Genomic DNA, 13,765 nt, shown 5'->3' on the forward strand with positions numbered 1-13,765 from the left:
ACTGATACAAGACCCTTCTGGGTCTAATTCCTTATCCATAAAATGAAGGGCTTTGGATGAATACTTCCTTCTTGACATTATGGGTATAATACAATTTTCATGACATCAATATTTTAATTTCCTTTCTAGGTCTTCTGGTGAGAACTAATTGAGTGCTTACTGTATACAAGAGCCTATTCTAAGACCCTTCTACATTATGCAATTGAGCCTCAAAAAAAGGTTGTAAGCAATGTTCCATTAGCAACTCTTCACAAATCAAGAAGACAATCAAAGCCCAGAGAAATAAAGTCACTTGCTCAAGTTCACACAGTTGTAAGTACAGTTGGGATTTTAATCCACAGAGTCTGGTCCTATAGAACCTTTGATTTTAATCATCAAAACAAGGTCAATACAGGTGTCCTGGTTTCAAAGAAGGAAGTCCAACTCCTGCCCAAAGTGACCTGGCTGGATAGTGCAAAATCCAAAATCTTCTAAGGCCATAGATTTTCCTGATGTTGAACCTGATGGTGTAATTCCCAATGCATACTTGGACAGCAAATAAGAGTTATACAGATCCAGCTGCCCTCTCATTCCTAGAATCCAATACTTGCTTAGACACCTTATGTCTGCCCTCCTGTTATGCCTTGTATCAAGATGTCCCCCAAATCCTTATGTATTCATAGGTGAGGCTTCTCAGAGATGGTTGAATCTACGGTTCACGATACTGAAATTAAGGGTGTGTGGTACTAAACTAATCCACTAATTGGAATTAGCATAGTACTGGGTGTGGGTAATTGAAAGGCCACCTGAGTTTGGGTGGCACCACCCAAAAGGTTTGTAACTGAATGGGATAAAATGGTAAGGGAGGCTTACTTTGTCACTGCTTCTATTGATCACTGATTTTGCTATCTTCTTTCTGCCATGCCAGGACCCATTTCCCTTCTTTGACGACCCTGTGCCATGCCACCCTGCCTTGGAACCAGCAACAATGTACTGAAACCTCTACAAACTGTAAGCCAAAATAAACCTTTTTTCCTCAACTTGTATGGGCCAGGTATTTTGTCTCAGAAATGAGAAAAATAACTAAGACACTCCCATTCTCTCTTGCTATCTCCTCTGCTCTTTCAGATAACCACGTTGGTATGTTTTTTCCTTCTTCTCCTAACCTCACAAATTCAGCCTGGGTATGCCACTATAAATCACTGGCATTTCAAAAAACGGTTTCTGAGAAAATAGGCCCTTCTGGCATGATGGATGTGTAAATTTCCATCTCCTTTATACATGTCTTATTTTTTAGAGGGGGTAAAAACATTTATTGGTGTTAGAACATTTATGAGTTTAAATAAAAACAAATACATCTCTTTGACTGTAGTTATTATGCTCAGTTTTATGCAATGCAAGTGCTTCAAATAAAAATAGATTGGTCAGAGTGAGTGTACATCAGTTCCAATAATGACGCTGTTCGTTTCCACAGCATGTATCTCTTAGTTAATGCTCCCCAGGCTTGCAGAAGGGGAATTGCACTGCTTCATGGAGTTTTAAGTTCCATTTTCTGTCTAAATGCTCCAGGTAGTATGAATGTTTATTAGTATCGTGAAACGCATCTGGCAAGCAAAGTCTAGCCTTCACAGAGGAGATCGGAGTGTGGTTATAAGGGTGAGCAGACTGTAAGGGACTGCAGAGAAATTAGAAATCTTCCAGTGTGCAAGGCCAGCAGCAGCCCATCAAAGGGGTATGCAGCACCTACTACCTCCTTACCATTCAGGCCAGGACTAACCCAGGATGGAGCTGTCATAACTGCAGAAGTCCCTGAACTCAGTTGATGATTTTCTAACTTTACAATAGTGTGAAAGCAATATGCACTCAGTATAACCTTTACATTGAATTTTAACCTTCTCTTGGGCTCACAGTATGCAGAAGGACATTCTTTTATGAGGACAGAGGCAAGAAGCCATGGCTTTCAGCCAGCCAAGTGATCACGAAGGGAACAAATGATACTCTACACTGTGCAGTGTTTCTAAGTTACGATGTTCCATATTTAAGAAGTTTGAGGTGCCTTTGTTATGTATGACATGTTCAACTTGGCCCCACTGTCAGTTAAAGGGCATATATACTCATTTAGGCCTAGCTCTTGAATGCTGGTTTGCTTCATGTTAGGCAGGGCATCTCTGTTCTATCATGGTTCCTCAGTGATGTTCAACACCTGGCCCTCACCTTTGGACTATCAGTGTTCAAATGCTAGAACCATTATTTAAAAAGTAAGCAAACATTTATGAAGCACCAACTGTTTTAGGTGCTGAGTTTACAGCACAGAAAAAGGTCTCTGCCCTCTAAAAGTTTACATTCTAGAGCAGAGGACATTTGCTTCCAAGTCAGCCACACCTCTTGAACCTCCAATTCTTCACCACTAACATGGAGATGACTGTCCTCCTTCATGAGATTAGGAAAACTAAATGGGAAAATGTATCTAATGTACTTAGCACAAGGTCTGGCACTCAGTAAACATTCAGTGCCAGCTATCATCATCTTTAGTGTCCATATACACATTGGACACCTCTTAAATGTCACTTTACTTTAGTCTCAGTTTTTGTTTCAGCCACAGCCATGGCCAAGTTCACAAAGATGCAAGAGAGCCTGATAATCTTAGGTCCACATCTGGCAGCCCTCACCTCCCACCATGGGCATATCTGTTCATGTTAAGCATAAATCCTTTGGTCTTTGTGCCTATGCATATGTGAACCTGAACTGAAGTGGAGTTAGCATGCTGGGGGGAACCTTCTGTCACTGTGTTGTGCTAGAACTTTACTCTTCAAAAGGATATCTAGATGTCCTGTCCCTCATACCTATTGAATCAGTCCATTTTCTGTCCCTCTAACTGAACAATACAGAGGAAATAACTTACAAAGAACAGAGGCTCATTCAGCTCATGGTTGCTTCCAAGAGTGTGATACCAAAATTTGGTGAGAGCTTTCTTGCAGTATCATACCACAGAGAGGATATCACATGGTTTGAGGAGTATATGTAAGAGACAGAAACAAACTGGGTGTTGTAACAGGCCAACTCTGGAGATAAACTATTAAACCACTAACCAATTAATCCTTGAATTTGTGGATTCATGAATGGATTACTCTATTCACAATCGTTCCCATGACTTAATCATCAATGCCCCACCTCTCCTATATTACTAATGTGTGACTTTTAGAAATGTGACTCTAGCACATGAAATTTGGGGCTTATATTTAAATCATCACACTTTGTGAGTGAGACCTGATATGAAAAAAGAAGCATTGCAGGTGTAATCAAGTTAGGATAAGATCGTACTCCATCAGGGTGGTTCCTAAATCCAGTGTCCTTCTAAGGAGAAAGGAATTTGAAGACACACAGAGAAAATGGCCAGAGGTACAAATTAATGTAACCACAATCCAAGGAATACCAGCACCACCAGAAGCTTGGAAGAGGCAAGGAAAGATATTTCCTCTGAGGCTTCAAAGAGAGCACAGACCTGTTGATAACTTGATTCCAGACTTCTAACCTCCAGGAGCTGAAAGGATAAGTTTCTGCTGTTTGAAGCCCCCCAGTTTGTGGTAATTTGATATGGCAGCCACAGGAAGCCAACTCACATGGGATCTAGGACTGGATGGAATGATGCTTCCCCTCATCCACTTTGGACATATGGCTCTGGGGTATGTTTTGCCTAACTTCTCCATATCCTATGGCAGTGGTGGCAAACCTATGACATGTATGCCACAGCCAGCTGTTTACTGTCATTGAAAGCTCTAAAAGGTTTGACATCAGTGTCCTGGGGTCTGTCACTGAGTAGCCCAGAGCCGAAACTAACTCAGTAGTGCATCTTGATTTTGGTTCTCTGTCCTCCTTGCTTGGTGGTTCCCTTGCCTCACTCCTGACCTGTGAGAAGTGAGTCTGGTTCCCCCATCTTTTTTTCTGTCTTGAAAAATATAGAACATCTCAACCACCACTCTATGAGCTACCCTTCTGTTTGACCATTCCCAGGCATGTAAACAGGTGTTTAGGTTGTTACCTAAAACACTGGCAAAAACTAACCCCAGCCCTGAGCCAAATGCCTTAAGCCTTTACATTAACTCCATCACTAACCCTTTCATTATAGACCCATGTGGACATCACAGCCTCTTCTCTCACTGTCCTTCACAAGCACCTGCAAGTAAATCTCTCTCACAAACACTTTGGATGGACCACTGTGGCTTTTTGTGCTTTTTTCTTTGGAATCCCAACTAGCCCCATCTCAGGACAGTTTGAGGAAGCCTCTCGTGATAATTCCCCTATCATCATCTTTGGGGTGACTCCAGATGAAACACCAGATAGCTTGTACTCAGTACATGGTTGACATCTATTGACTGAGTAAATAAATAATATATAAGTAAAGATTCATCATGCCCTCAAGAAGCTTTCAGTTTGTAGTAGCTAAATCTTGGGAACAGTTCAAATGCCCATGAAAGTTGATAAAGATGACGTGAGGTAGTTTTTTTTAATACTACTCAGCTATAAAGAAGGATAAATGAGACATTTTTATATAAATGGATGCACCTCGAGACCACATTCTTAAGTGAAATAAATCAGACACATGTAAATATCACATTGTTTCTCTGGCATAAGAAACCAAAAGTGTAAATAAGAACCAAAATGTATAATACATATTGTGAAATAGAAAGAAAATGTTCAAACGGAAAGGGACACTGGGGAGGGAGGAGAGGGAAAGGAAGGAAGAGGGAAAAGGAGAAAAAAGGGAAAACAGAAATAAAGCTTGTGTAAATAAGGATGGGAAAGGGGGCTGAAGGGAGAGCAGGGGAATGGGGAAAAAAGAAAAATCGAGATATATTGTGTATAGATACAAAATCCCTAAGATGAATGTGATCATTATATACATCTAAAATGTACCAACAAGATTAATTACTTTTAAAGGGGGGGCAGTGCCTGTAATTATTATACATGAATTTAATTTTTAAAAAGATACATTCAATCAAATAGTCAAGATAAAATGAACACAACATAAAGAAGTAAGTCTGCAGATATTTGGAGGACAGAGAAGAAGTCGAAATTTTCAGCTTCCTGGCTTTTCGTGGATGAGAAGGTAGAATTGTGATTTCTGTTTACTGGTTTTGAACCGTTTCCCTCCACCCACATGTAAATTAGGTTCTTGCCTACAAATAACAAAATCCAGCCCAAAGAACTTAAGAAATAAAGGAATTTATGAAAGAATCCTAGGAACTTCACAGAATTTCTGAGTCCAGTCTCAGAAGAGTAATATTTAATTGTACCATGAGTGTTTCTCAGGAGTATACAAAGCTGGGGGAAAAATAACAGCCACAAATCAGATTCTGCTGTCTGAGTAAAGTAGAACCTCGCTATAATCTGGGAAATCCAGGAAATACATAAAGCAGCTTTGATCTTGGGTAGATCTCTCTAATTCACAGGTCACTCTGTCTGTCAGTGAGCCAAGTACAGGGAACTGAGCCAGACAAGCCTCACCTGCCCCTTGGGCTTATATTAAAACTCTAGGACCTTTGGTAAAAGTGATTAGTATCTCTTTTCTAAAGCTACTAGCTTGTCTTAGCTCATTTTGTACTGCTATGGCAGAATATCTGGGACTGGGCGATTTATAAAAAAATTTATTTCTCACAATTCTGGAGTTTGGGAAGTCCAATATTAAGATGTCGACAGCTGACAAAGGTTTTGCTGCTACTCTACTCATTCTGTAGTAGAGGACAGAAAGGCAAGAGAGAGCCAGTAATGGGACTCGCAAGACTGAAGGCCTTTTATAATGGGCAGTTTCCATTCATAAGTGTGGAGCTCCCATGTCATAAGCATTTCCCATTAGGCCCCATCTCCCAACACTGTTGCACTGGGGGTCCGGTTTCCAACACACACTTGTGGGGGACACAAAAGCCACAGTACAAATATTACGAGACTTTCCCAAGCCTGTCTATCTGGCAAGTATCTGGATAGGATTGCAGCTCAGAGGGGAGGTCATTGGGGCTCAAAAGTCTTGTTTGTGAACAAAGGTGTTGGCATTGTTAAAAATGCGGAGTGCAGGGATCCACCAAGACCAGCTGAGTCAAAATCCAAAGATGAACAAGAACCCCCAATGATCTCTAAGTACATTAAAGTTGGGAAACTCTGGTCTGGAGCTCTTTTTTCAATTCCAGAAGTTCCTAATTTTAACTGGTCATCAGGAAACCCTAGAGAATGTTGTCAAAAGAAAGATTGCTAAGCACCACTTCAGATAAAACCATTTAATAGCCCTGAATTTTAGGAAATTTTAGGGCCCCAGGCAACTGTATTGTCATTTTTAAGTTCTTTTGCAGTTTTAGTGATTATCTGGGGCTGGGAACTGCCACCCAATACAGTATAGCTCTTATCTCTCAGTATTCCCCCCAGCTCCACTACCCAATCAGCATCACAGCAATCTCAGGAATCCCAGGAGACCAGGTTTCAGGGACAATGGCAAATCACCTGGAAAACCTGACAAACCCAAAGATCATGGTCCCACCTCCAGAGTCAGATTCAGAAGGTCTGGATAGAGCCATCCTATGACATTAGGAAGCGCTGGTACTCTTATTGGGAGGGATACCACCCCGCTCCCACGTACCAAACATATTAAAACTCATCTACAGCCCACACTGAATATAAATGATGTGTAACTATGTGAGATTAAATTGACTTGTGCTTGACGTGTGGAAAATTACATTTTCTAGATATCTTTTTAAACACTTAATAATTTTGATTTTACAATTTTCTTTTTGTATACTGTAGCCAATGTTTCCTTTTTTTCCCCCAAGAAAATATTTCTTTGGGGCCCTGAAGAACTAGCTTACTAGTTTTTCCAGCTAGTGTTAGTAGCTGAACACTGAATGGATAAGACGGTACCAGTCCCAAAGAGGGCTCAGGACTCTGTATTCTGACAAGACCCCCAGGTTGACCTTGGTCAGGTGGTCCCAGGATCCCATTTTGAGAACCACTGGCCTTCAGAGTGATGAAGGTGGGTCATAGAGCTTGCTGAAGGAGGACTGGTGTGCTAGAGGAACAACCATGTGGCCTGGGAAGAAAAGGGAGGTCTGGAGCTCTGCTGACCACCAAGAAAACCAAAGAACTCTACAGAAGCAGGAGACATTCCCCATGAGGACCGTATACTACACAAAACATGAGCATGGCTTGGTATAGGTACCCATGTGATTGGCACTGTTCAGATTTTTCCCCTGGACCAACCTAAGCCTCACATCAAGAAAAATCAGCCAAATTTGAAAGGGTCAAAACAACAATACAAAGTGCGTAAGCATGAGGAAGTGGGGTGCATTAGTTTGGAGAAAAGGCCAAATGACTTGTTTTTGGTCTCCAAGCCAGTGGTAAATGATTCTGTGGACAAGAAGTCTCCCTGTTTGAGCCTAGGTACTGGGATTGGTGGGAATCTTGGTGATGTCCATGCTACAGCCTGTTTGTGAGAACTCTGAGGACCTTCCTGGACCATCTCACAATCCCAGAAAACCCAGAGTCAGGAGGAAGGATGAACCCAGACAAAGTATTAGATTGCATGTGCAGCCATTCCTCCGAGAAAATAGGTCTGAGGTCTGAGGGGAGGGACTGTTGTTTTTTTAAAAAGGTGGAAAATGACATCTTACAGGAAAATCTTTGAGATCCAGTCAAATGCAAAACCTCCTCCCATCAGAGTTTGATCCCAAAAATACTTTAAAATCAATTCTCCACCTTTATCTCCATTTTCACTCATCCCTCGTCACCACAGCAAACAGGATGGTGGCTCAAAGTCTTCAGACAAAGGACAGATGGGCCTGCCAAGAGATAACAGGAAGGGTGGTGGTGTCCACTGGGAAACCATGGGGGATCCTGGAAGGGGAAGAGCCCAGCAAGCTCTGGGAATCCAGAGCAACAGCCATACAGCCTTGAGCCTGCTGCCCAGCTCTGACATGACTCCTCAGGCCATGAAGAGGCCCTGAGGCGCAGGCATTCTCGGATGGCATCAGGAATAGAGAGAGGAACCTGAGGAGCTGAGATTTTAGATAAAATAAAGTCTGGTTCCAGGGAAACAGGTACTTGTTATCCATGTGACTTACCAGTACCCACACATGGGAAGTAGGAATAAGAAGTGGCAATAGCCAGATGGCCAGTTCACCTGGGGAGATTAAAGGCTTTGGTCCTTCCCAGAATGGTAGCTGCCATGTGACTCAATCATAGCATCTATAGATATGAACAAAACTAAGAGAGAACGAAGACACAAGAACTTCCTCCACTGACAGCCACAGGTGCTGGCTTGGTAACTTATGTACATTAATATTCAGCTAACTCTTCCCATACTTCCAAAGACAGGTATTGCCTTCATTTTCATTGGGATTCTTTGTTTGGAGGTCAGGTTTGCTTTTTGTTTTGATTTTATTTGGTTTGGTTTGGTTTTTTGAGACAGAATCCTGCTATGTAGTTCAAGCTGGGCTTATAGGCACTATATAGTCCAGGCTGGCCTCAAATTCATGGTGATTCTCCTGCCACAGCCTCCCAAGTGCTGGGACTACAGACATATACCACCATGCCCAGCCTTATCCTCATTTTCAAGCGAGGAAACAGGCATAAGAGAGGTTTGAGGGGAGGGGCTATTATAAAAGAAAGGTGGAAAATGATTCACTCTTAGCTCAAAGTCACAGTGAAGCTTGTATTTGAACCCACTCCGTCTTACCCTCACACATGTTGTCCATGCAAATCTAATGATAATACAAACCAAAGGGAGAGAAATGGGATCTCCTCTGAACATCTGGGCTCTGAGGTTCTAAGGGACTAGATTCAAAAAACTCTCATATTAAGGAAGGAGAAAACTAGCCTGTTACCCTGCCAGTGTTGTGTGGTAGAGACCCAGAGAAAAGCACTTTCAGCCCACACCTGGGCTCAAGGACTCAAGTCTACCCCTTTCTCTTCATATCCTGTTTTACAGACCAAGTAGCCTGAACATCCAATAGGTTGATGGCAGCTGCACAGAGGGGAATAGGTAGTGCCCCTAGTGACACCAGATTCCTACCCTCCTCGTCACTTACACTCACCCACTGGCCTTGCATTTGGGCTCTGCAGTCACTCTGGCTCCAGGACTGCAGGGCTCTGCAGCCGTGGGAGCAGATGTTCCCCTTGCACATGGCTGGACTTGGAGCTCAGCAGTGATGGACAAGCATCATTGACCAGAGTGGATGGATGGGCAGCTGCAAAAAAGGAGGAGGCCCAGCTCCCAACCACAGCCCATCTCTGCAAACAGAATAGTTGTCACCTCCCTAGACTGGGAGAGCAAGGACGTCTCAGACAGCTGTGTGTGCCCAGACCAGCCCCTCTCTGCCAATGCTGCTGGGCTCAGCACCCAGAGCAAGACACCCAGAAAGCAATAGGAGCCACAGCCACCTGCCCTGCACCTCATCAACAGCTTTCTATGCCTATTCTGCTGTGACCAAATGACCCTCTGTTACTGCAATGTCATTACTGCTATATAGATTTATAATTGCTGTCCAAGAAAGACCTGAGCACGTTACAGAAAAGGCCACAGAAAACAGCACATCAGAGTATGCCATGGCCACCCCTAATGGAAAGATTAAAACCTAAATTTATTTTCTTTCTTTCTATCCATACTTTATTTTCCTTTTTCTACTTCTATGCTGTTTTACTTATTTAAAATCGTCTGGTACATCAGGGTCCTGGACCCACTTTGTGTATTTAGAATGAGATATTCTTTCAAGTTATTCCTAATGAAAAACCCCACATGCCATTGGTTAGCTAGGACAGGGATATCCTCAGGCCTGCAGCAAGACTTCATCAGAAGGTGATGGGAGAAGAGTCCCTGAGACCCATGGGGAGAAGCTGACTTTGGCAGGGTCAGGAATCTGTGTATAGTAAAGCAGACATAATTATATCTCACACTGATTGCTTTTTCCTATCAATTTCCCCTTAATGCTCAGATTTATCATGCATTTCTGTATCTACTGGCAGCACTAAAAAGGAAAGAAAAAGATTTACTTGCACTGAGGCCCAATCTTTAAAGCAGGGACCAGCACCCCATAGAATCGCTGTCAGTGACCATGGTCATCATGATGTGGGGACCCCTCTCCTAAAGACAACTGAAACTCAGGAAAAGAGCACCTTGCAGCATATCAACCTTTCTTACCTGCCAGGCTTCCCCATCAAAGCTGAACTGTCTGTTTTTGCTGTAATAAGGATTAAACTGGGGTGATTTTAATAAACTGCATAATTTAGTTCATATGGTACTCATATATGAGCTTCATTTGACCCATTTGGTGGCTATCTCTCAGGGATATTTATCAATCACTAAAAAATAGGGCTCTCTCTGGTCTTCCACGGGGTACCCTCCATGTGGCTGTCTCTGAGTGACACTCTTCTAGCGCCAGAGGTCAGGGGCCACAAGCTATAGCCAGTGAGCCAAATTCAGCCTTCCACCTACTCTTGTGAATAAAGTTTTACTGGAACATAGCCATGTTTATGAATCATCTATGCTTGTTTCCATGTGGTGACAGCAGAGCTGAGGACTTGTCACAGATTTTATGGGTCACAAGTTTGCTCAGCCCTCCATAGACCAAGATGTGAATGACACCCCTTGAGTTATATAAAGATCAGGGCAACTGTAGGCAGTGGCTTCAGAGGACAGAAGCTGGACTTGGATGAGTAAATCTAGTTCTGGAGCTCAGAGGAAACCTCCCAGAGCTTCTGTCGACATCTTCTGTTCCCTTTTCCAGGGTTACCAAAAATCAGCAATCTTGGCAAAGAGCTCAGAACTCTGGGATGTAGAGTCAGATAGACTTGGGAATCCTAATGCAAGTTTTTTCTGATTAGCTTTATTCATTTTCAAAACAGTATAACAGAATCTCTCTAAGCGGGATATTCTGAGAACCAACACTACAAGCCCTTAATAAATATTAGCATCTAGTAGGAGCAATAGTGGTGCTATCAGCAATAAGGCTATCTGTAAGAGATTAACTAATGGGAAACTCATAACACCTTGATGAACTGAGTCAGCATGGAAGGCCCAACCGAGCATCATTACCAATAGCATAAAAAGGAAAACTGGAAGAGAAGATGGTGTGATGTGCTGTTGATTTTCCTGCAGTAGCTTGCCACAAAGGTATTCCTGATACAACCCAGCTGTTTTGATTATCGCAAGTTCTCAGGTCCTCACTATTGCTGAGGATGGCTGCAGTTCTCTTTGGGAGAGCTCTGGTCCTTACCTGGAATGTTGCTTCCTGGCTCCAGTGCAGATCCCTCAGCCTGCTGGCACAGATCCTTCACTCTACGGTGCAGACTTTCTAGCTTCTACCACTGACCATTGAGCCTTCCCAGTGCAGATCCTTGATACAGACTTACATGAGACATTTCATGGGCTTCTGGCCTCCAGCCAGACTCATGGAGGACATTGCCATGGGCTCTAGGTCTTTAAGCTGGACTAATGCAAGACACAGCCATGAGAGCCAGACCTCAGCTGGGATTCTTTGGGTCTCTAGTGTGTGGCCAGATCTCCCAAACTCTTTGGCATTTGACTCTGGGTGATTATAACATAATCCTATAAATTATGAGTCTTGTATTAAATCTTTTCCCTTGTAAACCCTGACTACAACACCATCCTTACCCATAACATCTCACTCTAGGGGAAGGAACAGTCCACTTTCCTTCTACCAAAGATGTGGGAATGAGAGGTAATACCCCGAAAGGGTTTTGCTCATAGCCCAGCATCTGGAAACTAAGCAAAACATTAATTTCCTGGAATTATTTCAATAACAGATTTTTCCCATCGATATCTATCAGTTTCCTTAGTTGAACAGCACATGCTCAAAATGAGACAGACAGACAGACAGACAGAAACAGAGAAGAGATACTAAGGATGTCCAGATCATTGAATTAAGCTCAAACTTGTTTCTAAATGAGCTTATTTTACAGACTGATCTGTGTATGATAGGGTAGGGGGTAATCGAAGATACCATAAGTCACAAATGGGCAAATCCTTCATACTGCAGACTACAATAGGGCTCCTTACGGACATCCCCATAAGAGGAGAGAAACTCTTCTACATAAGAGGCAGGTAGATAAGCAAATAGGACTAGAGGCAGGGGTCTGGGGATCCCTAATCAGAGAGTTCCAAAATATTTTCCCTTACATGAGATGCTTTGCACAGTTACCTACTTTTCTGAAAATCTTCCTCTCTTCAGCTCTGTCTTAATAATTTGGCTCAATTAGCTGCTAATGCATTTTAACACATGCTAATCTCCCTTTTAAAAAAAATGAAAGAAAAGGTTACTGGCTAATCTAGAAATTGCAGTAGTCCCAGCTAAGGAATAGACCTCTGTGATCTCATATCATACTTCCTCAGATCTTAGAAATCAGTTAGTAGCATTATCTGTGGTTTAATAATATCGTGGGTTGGGGGACCATAGTCCCTGTGACATACATGATTCAGACATACTAAAATGTGCGTGGGCTGAAGAAGCAACAGCCCACACTTAAGCAACTTAAGTCTTAGAGGAGAAAAATAAGGAAAATTACAATAGCTGCCATTAATTGGGCAGCTACTATGTTCCAAGGATGTGTTAGATTCTCCTTTGACCCGTACACCCTGATAGATACTGTTATCCATTTTACAGATGGAAAAATGGAAACAAAGGGACCCTCAACACCTTGAATAGCTGAACCTCAAAATAACCAGAGCAGCAGAGCTCCACAGCCTGCTCTCCTTGCAGTGCCAAGAATGGAGACCCCAGGTTACACCACAGACCTCAGCCAGAAATCAAGTCCCTAAAGTAAGACCAGCCTAGAGGACACAAAAATGCCATGTTCTCATGGAAAAGGCTACAGAGTCAAGATGCTGACTGGGCCTGTAGGAACCAATGCCTTTGTGGTCCTTTCCCCTAAGTGCTCCAAAGTCTCCTTGTTCAATAAAATATTTACAAAACTCACATTATAAATCATTATCAGAATCAGGATGGAAACAGATTAGAGAAAGCAGGTGCCAGAAAGACAAAATAAGACCATGCTGAAGGTGGACATCACTTCCATCCTGCAGATTGAGACAGCAGGCCACACCCCTCTACAACACTTCTGAGTAATACTCACTTCCTCCCCCTGCAAGCTCCCTGCTAGGCACTCAGCCTTCTCCAAGGCTGCCTCTCCCACTGTCCTCAGGAGCTAAGGACAGTGAAGCTGGGAAGCAGCTTCAGTTGCTCTCCTAATTGTAGACATCAAGCAGGAATCTAATCAATCCAGCCACAAGCAGGAAAAGAAGAGATCAATTCCAGCCCAGCCAGGTTTCATGTGTGCAGCCCGTAGACATTGTCAGATGGACAGATACATGGGAGCCAGGGTGCAGTCTATGCTTAAAAGAAGCTTAGAATCAAAAAAGGAACTAAGAAATATTGTTATGTGTATGTACCAACCCAATGCAAGGAATGTAAATATTATATACTATAAACATATACTAATAAAAATTAAAAAGAAATGTTTAAAAAGAAAGAGCTTCCCCTGAATAATCAGAACACAGTCCCTGGGATTCACCTTGTCCTCTGACTGCTTCTCCAACCCCCATAGTCTAGGAAGAGGGGTAGAGAACTCCTACAGGCTCTTTGTCACCTTCTCTGGTGTCCTTATCTCTACTTCCCTGAGCAGGAGGAAGCCCTCTGCCGCCGAGCAGTACAGTATGTCAGAGAGCTTAGGTCTTCCTGACTTCCAGTCTTCTGCCAGTTAAACATTACTTACTTACTAAGTACCTACTACA

Source organism: Cavia porcellus, unplaced genomic scaffold, assembly GCF_034190915.1.
Source record: "Cavia porcellus strain 051 isolate PalLab524CR breed Dunkin Hartley unplaced genomic scaffold, mCavPor4.1 scaffold_31, whole genome shotgun sequence".
Lineage (NCBI taxonomy): Eukaryota > Metazoa > Chordata > Mammalia > Rodentia > Caviidae > Cavia > Cavia porcellus.